Below are 7,500 nucleotides of genomic sequence, written 5' to 3'. Positions count from 1 at the left end.
GCGCTGAAGCGTCGCGCCTATACTCCACCGTCAGTGGTATGTGTGAAGCGGGGCAATTTATTGTCCTCTATGAAGCTCTGACGAGTAGGAGGGTCGCGACGGTGTGCGCAGAAGGGTCTGGGCGTGAGCCTGCCTGGAGCCGCCGTCGGCGCAGATCTTGGTGGTAGTAGCAAATACTCCAGCGAGGCCCTGGAGGACTGACGTGGAGAAGGGTTTCGTGTGAACAGCCGTTGCACACGAGTCAGTCGATCCTAAGCCCTAAGAGAAATCCTATGTAGATGAGGTGTCCTAAGACGTTAAACACTTGTAAAAAAAACGCAGCTATTTTATTATTTTTTTTATTATTATATAAATCGCAGCATATTTTGTTATTATATACATGCACAAAAAACACCCATTGGGCGAAAGGGAATCCGGTTTCTATTCCGGAACCCGGCAGCGGAACCGCATACCATTCGGGCCCTCGTAAGAGTGTTCGTCGGGGTAACCCAAAATGACCTGGAGACGCCGTCGGGAGATCCGGGGAGAGTTTTCTTTTCTGTATAAGCGTTCGAGTTCCCTGGAAACCTCTAGCAGGGAGATAGGGTTTGGAACGCGAAGAGCACCGCAGTTGCGGCGGTGTCCGGATCATCCCCTCGGACCTTGAAAATCCAGGAGAGGGCCACGTGGAGGTGTCGCGCCGGTTCGTACCCATATCCGCAGCAGGTCTCCAAGGTAAAGAGCCTCTAGTCGATAGATTAATGTAGGTAAGGGAAGTCGGCAAATTGGATCCGTAACTTCGGGATAAGGATTGGCTCTGAGGAGCGGGGCGTGTCGGGCTTGGTCGGGAAGCGGGTCTGGCTGACGTGCCGGGCCTGGGCGAGGTGAACGGCTCTCGTGGCTGGGATCCGAGCTCGGTCCCGTGCCTTGGCCTCCCGCGGATCTTCCTTGCTGCGAGGCTTCCGTGGCGTTTCCCATCGGTGCGGTCGTCCTCTTCGGCCGCCATTCAACGCTCAGCTCAGAACTGGCACGGACTAGGGGAATCCGACTGTCTAATTAAAACAAAGCATTGCGATGGCCCCCACGGGTGTTGACGCAATGTGATTTCTGCCCAGTGCTCTGAATGTCAACGTGAAGAAATTCAAAAAAGCGCGGGTAAACGGCGGGAGTAACTATGACTCTCTTAAGGTAGCCAAATGCCTCGTCATCTAATTAGTGACGCGCATGAATGGATTAACGAGAGTCGGTGTCTTTGACCGAATGGCCCATATGTGGCAAGCCCTACGGGGTTGGTTACCCGTATGCACTTTTTATGTATACTCGTACTCACTGAGCAATCGACTCTTCTGTCCGAGCGATGGAAAAATTTTTTAAACTGCATCTGTAAGATTTGGAAGCAAATCGTACCAATTGAAAACTGTGGCTAAAATGAATAGCCCAGTGGAGAGAGAAAACTATCAAAAAACTGATTTTTTAAATCAAGAGGTGTCAGAAATCGAAATGCCTAGCGCGAGCGGAAGAACACGCTTTCTCGCCAGTCCAGCATGTGTCCTGTCCGTTCTTCCTCGGCTTGCCGATTTTGCCCAGATCAGAGGTTTCGTGCTTCCGGCGGTCAGAAGATCAGCGTGAGCGTACGCGCTTCCACGACTATGGCATCACCCATGTCCTATTACTAGGACTATAACTATGACTATGGCTATTCAAACGGACACGACAACGGAACGAACGGGAAAGGACGAAGGCGGGCAGTTAACTTTAATTACAATAATGCCTAAAAGACAATATAAAGCTAGAGCCTCGGACACAGGGACTCCCGTCCCTGGGGTCCCTGTGGCGGAATTAACCGCTATGGACAGGAGGGACATTGGCAACGACCTAGGCAATATAAAAGGACTAGACTCTTCTAAACAATTGGACGGAATCGGTCTTCGCGCCGTCCGCGTCCACCTCGTAAGGTGCGACGCTACGAATTTAGGGAAAAATAGGAAAAACAACCCCCGCGTCCCCCCAACCCCAACGCGAAACCGCGACCCCGCGACCGCGAATGTAGCCACGGGAATCAGGATACTACAGCTGAACATGCGACATTCGGCTGTAGTAACGGGCGAAGTTAGGGAGTTAATAGCGCAAAAGCGACTGGACGTCCTGCTCTTGCAGGAGCCACACGCCAGTAAGCAAGGCGCAGGTTATAGGGTAAGCGGATTAGGGACCGAAGTGAGGGTGGCGGCGGTGAAAACCCACTCCCCGTGGGCCGCTGTCGCCATCCCCAACCCTCACTTTGAGGTCACGTTCATCTCTCAACTCAGTAACCCGCACTGCGCATGCGCGGAAGTGCTGACCCCCGGCTTCTCCTTCTACGCGGTATCTCACTATTTTCAATACCAAGACGAGATAGAGAAGCACCTCAAGCACTTGGAAACGGTTCTCCTGGCATTGAGGGGGAAGAGAGTTATAATTTCTGTCGACGCGAACGCGCAATCCTCGCTCTGGAGCCCAAATAGCACAGACGAGAAGGGAGCGCAGTTAGAAAGATTAGTTTCCGCGTTTAGATTAACCGTAGTTAACGACGCTAGTCAACCACCCACCTTCTGGACGCCAAAAGGATCGTCATACATCGACGTTACCTTGGCATCCCCCTCCATGACGCCCTATATTAAGGAATGGAGGATAAGAAGCGAATGGACGACTAGCGATCATAACGCCATCGACATCCGGCTGCGGGTACCTAGGGCCGCGACGGGAAATCAGGGAGCAGCGAACTCTCGGTTCGACACTCGTCGAGCGGATTGGGAGCGGTTCTCGGAGGCCCTGTCCGACCACTCACGGTCGAGGCTCGAAGTCCTGAGTTTGGAGTCGGTGGAAGATGTAAATAGGATGGCAGAGACGCTCACAGCCGTCATCACTGACGCCTGCACCGCGTCAATGCCTAAGAAGAGAAAATTTAGAAAGTCCAACCCGTGGTGGACCAAAGAGCTAACAAAGCTCAAAAAGGCCGTGTACAGGCAGAGGCGTGCCTTCCAGAAGACGATAGACGGACCCTCCCGCCTCCAAAAACTGCAGGAATACCGTACTTCGTTGCGGAACTACAGTAGGAAGGTGAAGAGGACGAAACGGGAAAGCTGGCAAAACTTCGTGACGTCGAACGGGAACACGGAGCCCTGGGGCATCGTATACAAGCTCCAGGCAAATAAACTCCGTGTAGAGAAAGTGATAAGCACACTCCGGCGCAACAATAAAAGTACAACCGGTGCTTTAGAAACCGCCAGCGAGCTTCTGGAAGCCCACGTCCCTGACGACCGACCTGAACTCGATTCGCCGACACAAAGGGTTCTCCGGGAAGAGGCGCGAATCGCCCCGAATACCGCCGACGCCTCGCCCTTTTCCTTGGTGGAGGTGGCCGGAGCAATTCGTTCCTTCGAAAATAAAAAGGTGCCAGGACCGGACCTCATCGAGGTACAGGTCCTGAAGGCCTCCGCGAAAACGATCCTCGGGGAACTCTCGCGACTATTCAATGGGTGCCTTCGATGGGGCGTCTTCCCCTCCGCCTGGAAGGTGGGCTCTCTGAGAATCCTCCTGAAAGGCGAAGGAAAGGACGAGAAGGACCCAAAATCCTACCGACCAATATGTCTCCTCTCCGTGATCGGGAAAACTTTCGAGAAGCTCCTTAAGAGCAGATTAGAGCAGACGGCGATGGCGACGGGACGCATCTCCAGCAGACAGTTCGGGTTTACGCGCGGAAAGTCGACTGAAGATGCAATTGTCGAGTTGCGCCGCATGGTCGATGACACCGAGCATCGGCATGTGATCGCACTACTTTTCGACATTTCCGGAGCCTTCGACAACGTCTGGTGGCCCCTAGTGTTAGGTAGTCTTAGGGATCGAGACTGCCCGCGCAACGTCTTCGAGGTAATCTCCAATTACTTCGAGGACCGCAAGGTCAGTCTCACGATAGGAACAGAAAGGATCTCCAAGCACGTGACAAGAGGATGCCCGCAAGGTTCCGTCCTCGGCCCCGCGTGCTGGAACCTTATGTTCGACGGTCTCCTGAGGTTACTCGAAACCTCAGTTGAGAATAGGTTCTTAGCATACGCGGACGACCTCATCGTCCTCGTGGGGGGAAACAGCCGCAGAGACCTAGAGATCGAGGGTCAACGCGTTGTCGACCAGATCCTAGGTTGGTGCAGGACAGCTAAATTAGAGATATCCGATTCGAAATCGGAAGCAATTGTACTCCGGAATGGGTACGCAGACAGGGAAAAAATAGGCCGACGGGGAGGTTCGCGTCCCGATAGAAAAAGAAAAGCAGTCCGCGCATCGAAAGTAGATTTCCAGAAAAGACCGCCGGTCATTCGGATCGGAGCGAGGTCAATTAAATTCAAGAATACAGTTAGATACCTAGGCGTCCACTTAGATAGGGACATGGGTGTCCGATCCCATTGTCAATATATCAGCGACAAAACCGGGTCGCTTTTCGCGAAACTTGGCAGGTTGGCGAGACGAGGATGGGGGCTCGGTTTCAGAGCACTCTCGGCTGTGTACCGCGGGGTCTTCATCCCGGTAGCGACTTACGCCGCCGCCGGATGGGCCGGAGGGTGCACGGCAGGGGAGCTGGGAATACTCGGAGCCGCTCAACGGCGTGCTCTCATCGCGGTGACCGGTGCATACCGCCGGTCATCGTGGGATAGCATGTGTGTGGTGGCCGGTACCCCCCCTATCGGACTTGAGCTACAACAGGCCAAAGCCCTTTACCAGGTCAGGAAAAATATGGATGCCAGGATCGGTAACATCGTGGTCCCAGCGGGAACCAACGATGCGAAAATTAGGATCGTGGCTGAGGTGAAAAGGATGTGGCAATCCATGTGGGACTCCTCCCACAAAGGCCGCACAACTTTCACCTTCTTCAGCAGTATCGAGAGAAGGATGGCGGCCGGGTGGATGGTACCGAACCACTTCACCACACAAGTCCTCACTGGACATGGGAATTTCCGTTCGCGCCTCTTCGCGTACGGGGTTGCCGACAGCGAGGCGTGTGGGTGTGGTCACGGGTCGGACACGGTAGACCACTTCCTTCTCCGCTGCAAACACTTCAACCCGCAGAGAGAAGCTCTACGGGACATCACCCCTAGCGGAACCTGGAAATGGCCTGAAGCGGCACAACACTTCGTGTCATCGGAAAAGGTCTTCCAGGTATTCGCATCCTTCTGCCGGGAAACCCTTTGGCTAAAGGGCTTCCGGTAGGAAAAATCCTGATTCCAACACCCATCCCGATTTCCTAGGTCTTCGTTTAGTGGACGCGAGGCATCGTGTCACGAGTTCGCCTCCCCGTGGTTCCCCGTGGGCGCCAGCAGATAGATGGAAACTGAAATTCGCTGGCGGCTAAAGAACTCGTCCATTGTAAACGTCTCAATGGCACGTGCGGATTTTTCCTCGGCCCTTTCCCTTGAATGTGGGGCCGCTGGAAGTGGATGGAAATTTAGTTGTGTATGCCCGAATGGGCGAGGAAACATGTCTGCGTCACCTTCGCGGTGACCAGATTCACACTAAACTGTCCCTATCTACTGGCGGTGGCGGTCTGTGGCCACCCAGGGCGGGAGATAACCCCCGAACTAGCCCTCGCGTAGGAGGGTTGATCGGCCGAGTCGATGGGTGTATCGGCGATGAAGGCATTAGAGACCGTCAGTGCGTCGTACATGTAGTACTTCGCATAATGGCGAGGCCCTGATTTAGCATACGGGCTGTGGCGTGTTCTTTGTACAGCACTGTATGTGCTGTATGACTTCCGACTGGGGAACTGTTGTCACTCGTGGCATCAGTTCCCCAGTTTACGTTAAACGGTTTTTCGGACCGTTTTTCGTGGGCGGAACACGCCACTAGACAACACTCCGCTGGGCTCAGGAATACATGGGATGCAATCAATCCCCTGGGCAACCCAGGCCGCAAGGGGCAAACGTGCCCTAGCCACACTTGAGCCTCCACGAAAAAGGTACCGCTGGATAGCTCGTGTTCTTAAATACGCAGCGAACTGAACGAAGTGTGGTGGAGAGGAAGAGGCAGCCTCTCCGACTGCTGTCTCCCACGTGTTTGCCGTGCGTGGCGACCCTTGTCGTCGGAAAAGAGGATCCTGGGATCTGAGGGGGCCCTCTCCTGCGGGTGAGACGTCCCCAACACGTACCTTTGGCCTCTGCTTCGGCTAGATGGGCGGCTGGACGAGAAAAGCAGCCCTGGTCCAGTCAATCGGCTTGGAACGACCACACGCTTCGGGCAAGTGGGTTCTGCTGGGCGAGGACGCGGGCTGGGTAAGGAAACCGACCCAGCCAGCAGACTATATTCGGTGCGTAGCCCTAACTCAGCCTTTGGCGGGTTCCAAATTGTGCGGGTCGGTGGTGGCCGGGGAGCGCACTGGATGAAAGACCAAGACACATTATGGGTCTGAACAAAATTAATGAACAAAAAACTAAGCGTCCAAAGACGACGGGTCCAGCTCCTACTCGGAGTGAAGCCGTCGCCGCAGACGCGGGAACTGCAAATGCAGCTGTCAGTCCCCCCGCGTCTGTGAGAAAGACAAGATCCGGGAAGGTGATTAATATCGCCAATCCTCGTGTGATCTTGCAAAGATGTGTGACTCCCACGCGAGCGGTCTCGGTGAAAACCGAGCCCACGGTAGAAGGTACGCCGGACACCGGTAACGTGGAAGTAATCGAACGAGTCGGAGACACGTCACTCGTGAAGGTGCAGTCGGCACCCGAGCGTGTCGAGGACCCTACTGGTGACGGTTGGCAAACCGTCACCAAAAAGACGAAGCGAGCCAAGCCGGGCGCACCCACCGGCAAGGCCGCAGTAAACCGGGCCAGGAGACCGAAGGGGACGTTCTCCGGGCAGAAGGTACGGCCTCTCGATCTCGTAAGAGACGAAGCCTTTAGGCGAGTGTCCGAAATACGGACCTTTTGCTTTCGACCTGAGTCGAAAGTCAATAAGGAGTCCGGGTCAAAGATACTCGCCGAGGTTGAGGCACTCAACGAGCTGGTCCAGGAGCTTATTCAACGGAATAGCTTCGTCGAAGGGCAGCTCGCCGCGGTCAGGGCGGACCTAAAAGCGCGTCCTGCCGTAATGAGTGCGATGCGACCTGGGCCGTCCAAGGGAACTCTCCCGAAGACGGCCTGCAACGCCGCGCAGTCGACTTACGCCCATGTGAACAAAGTCGACTGCAAAGGAGCTTCTCCGGAAGCGGGGAGACGGCCACAATCGCAGCATGTGGTAAAAATCTTCCCGCCGAAGGAAAAAGGACAGAGCAGCGAAGTTACGAAGGTTACTGTTCTGTCGCTCGTTAAACCAGCGAAGGAGGCGATCCGAATTAAGTCGGTCCGACGCATCCACTCCGGTGGCATCGTCGTCGAGACCGACCGAAAGGAGGACCTGCAAGCCTTCGTTGGCAATAAGAAGCTCCGGAGCGCGGGTCTGTCCGTCTCCTTACCTACCAAGCGGGACCCCGAGGTTTTAGTTTACGACGTCCCGCGTCGGATG

General features: G+C 54.9%; 1 pseudogene; it reads left to right on the top strand.

The window, feature by feature from the left end:
- The window catches only part of LOC143262867 (large subunit ribosomal RNA), an 11,209-nt pseudogene that overhangs the window by 1,722 nt on the left and 1,987 nt on the right, over positions 1-7,500 (top strand).

Source organism: Megalopta genalis, unplaced genomic scaffold (genome assembly GCF_051020955.1).
Source record: "Megalopta genalis isolate 19385.01 unplaced genomic scaffold, iyMegGena1_principal scaffold0225, whole genome shotgun sequence".
Classification (NCBI taxonomy): Eukaryota; Metazoa; Arthropoda; class Insecta; order Hymenoptera; family Halictidae; genus Megalopta; species Megalopta genalis.
The sequence above is the reverse complement of the archived record's forward strand: the minus strand, read 5'-3'. Positions and strand labels throughout refer to the sequence as shown.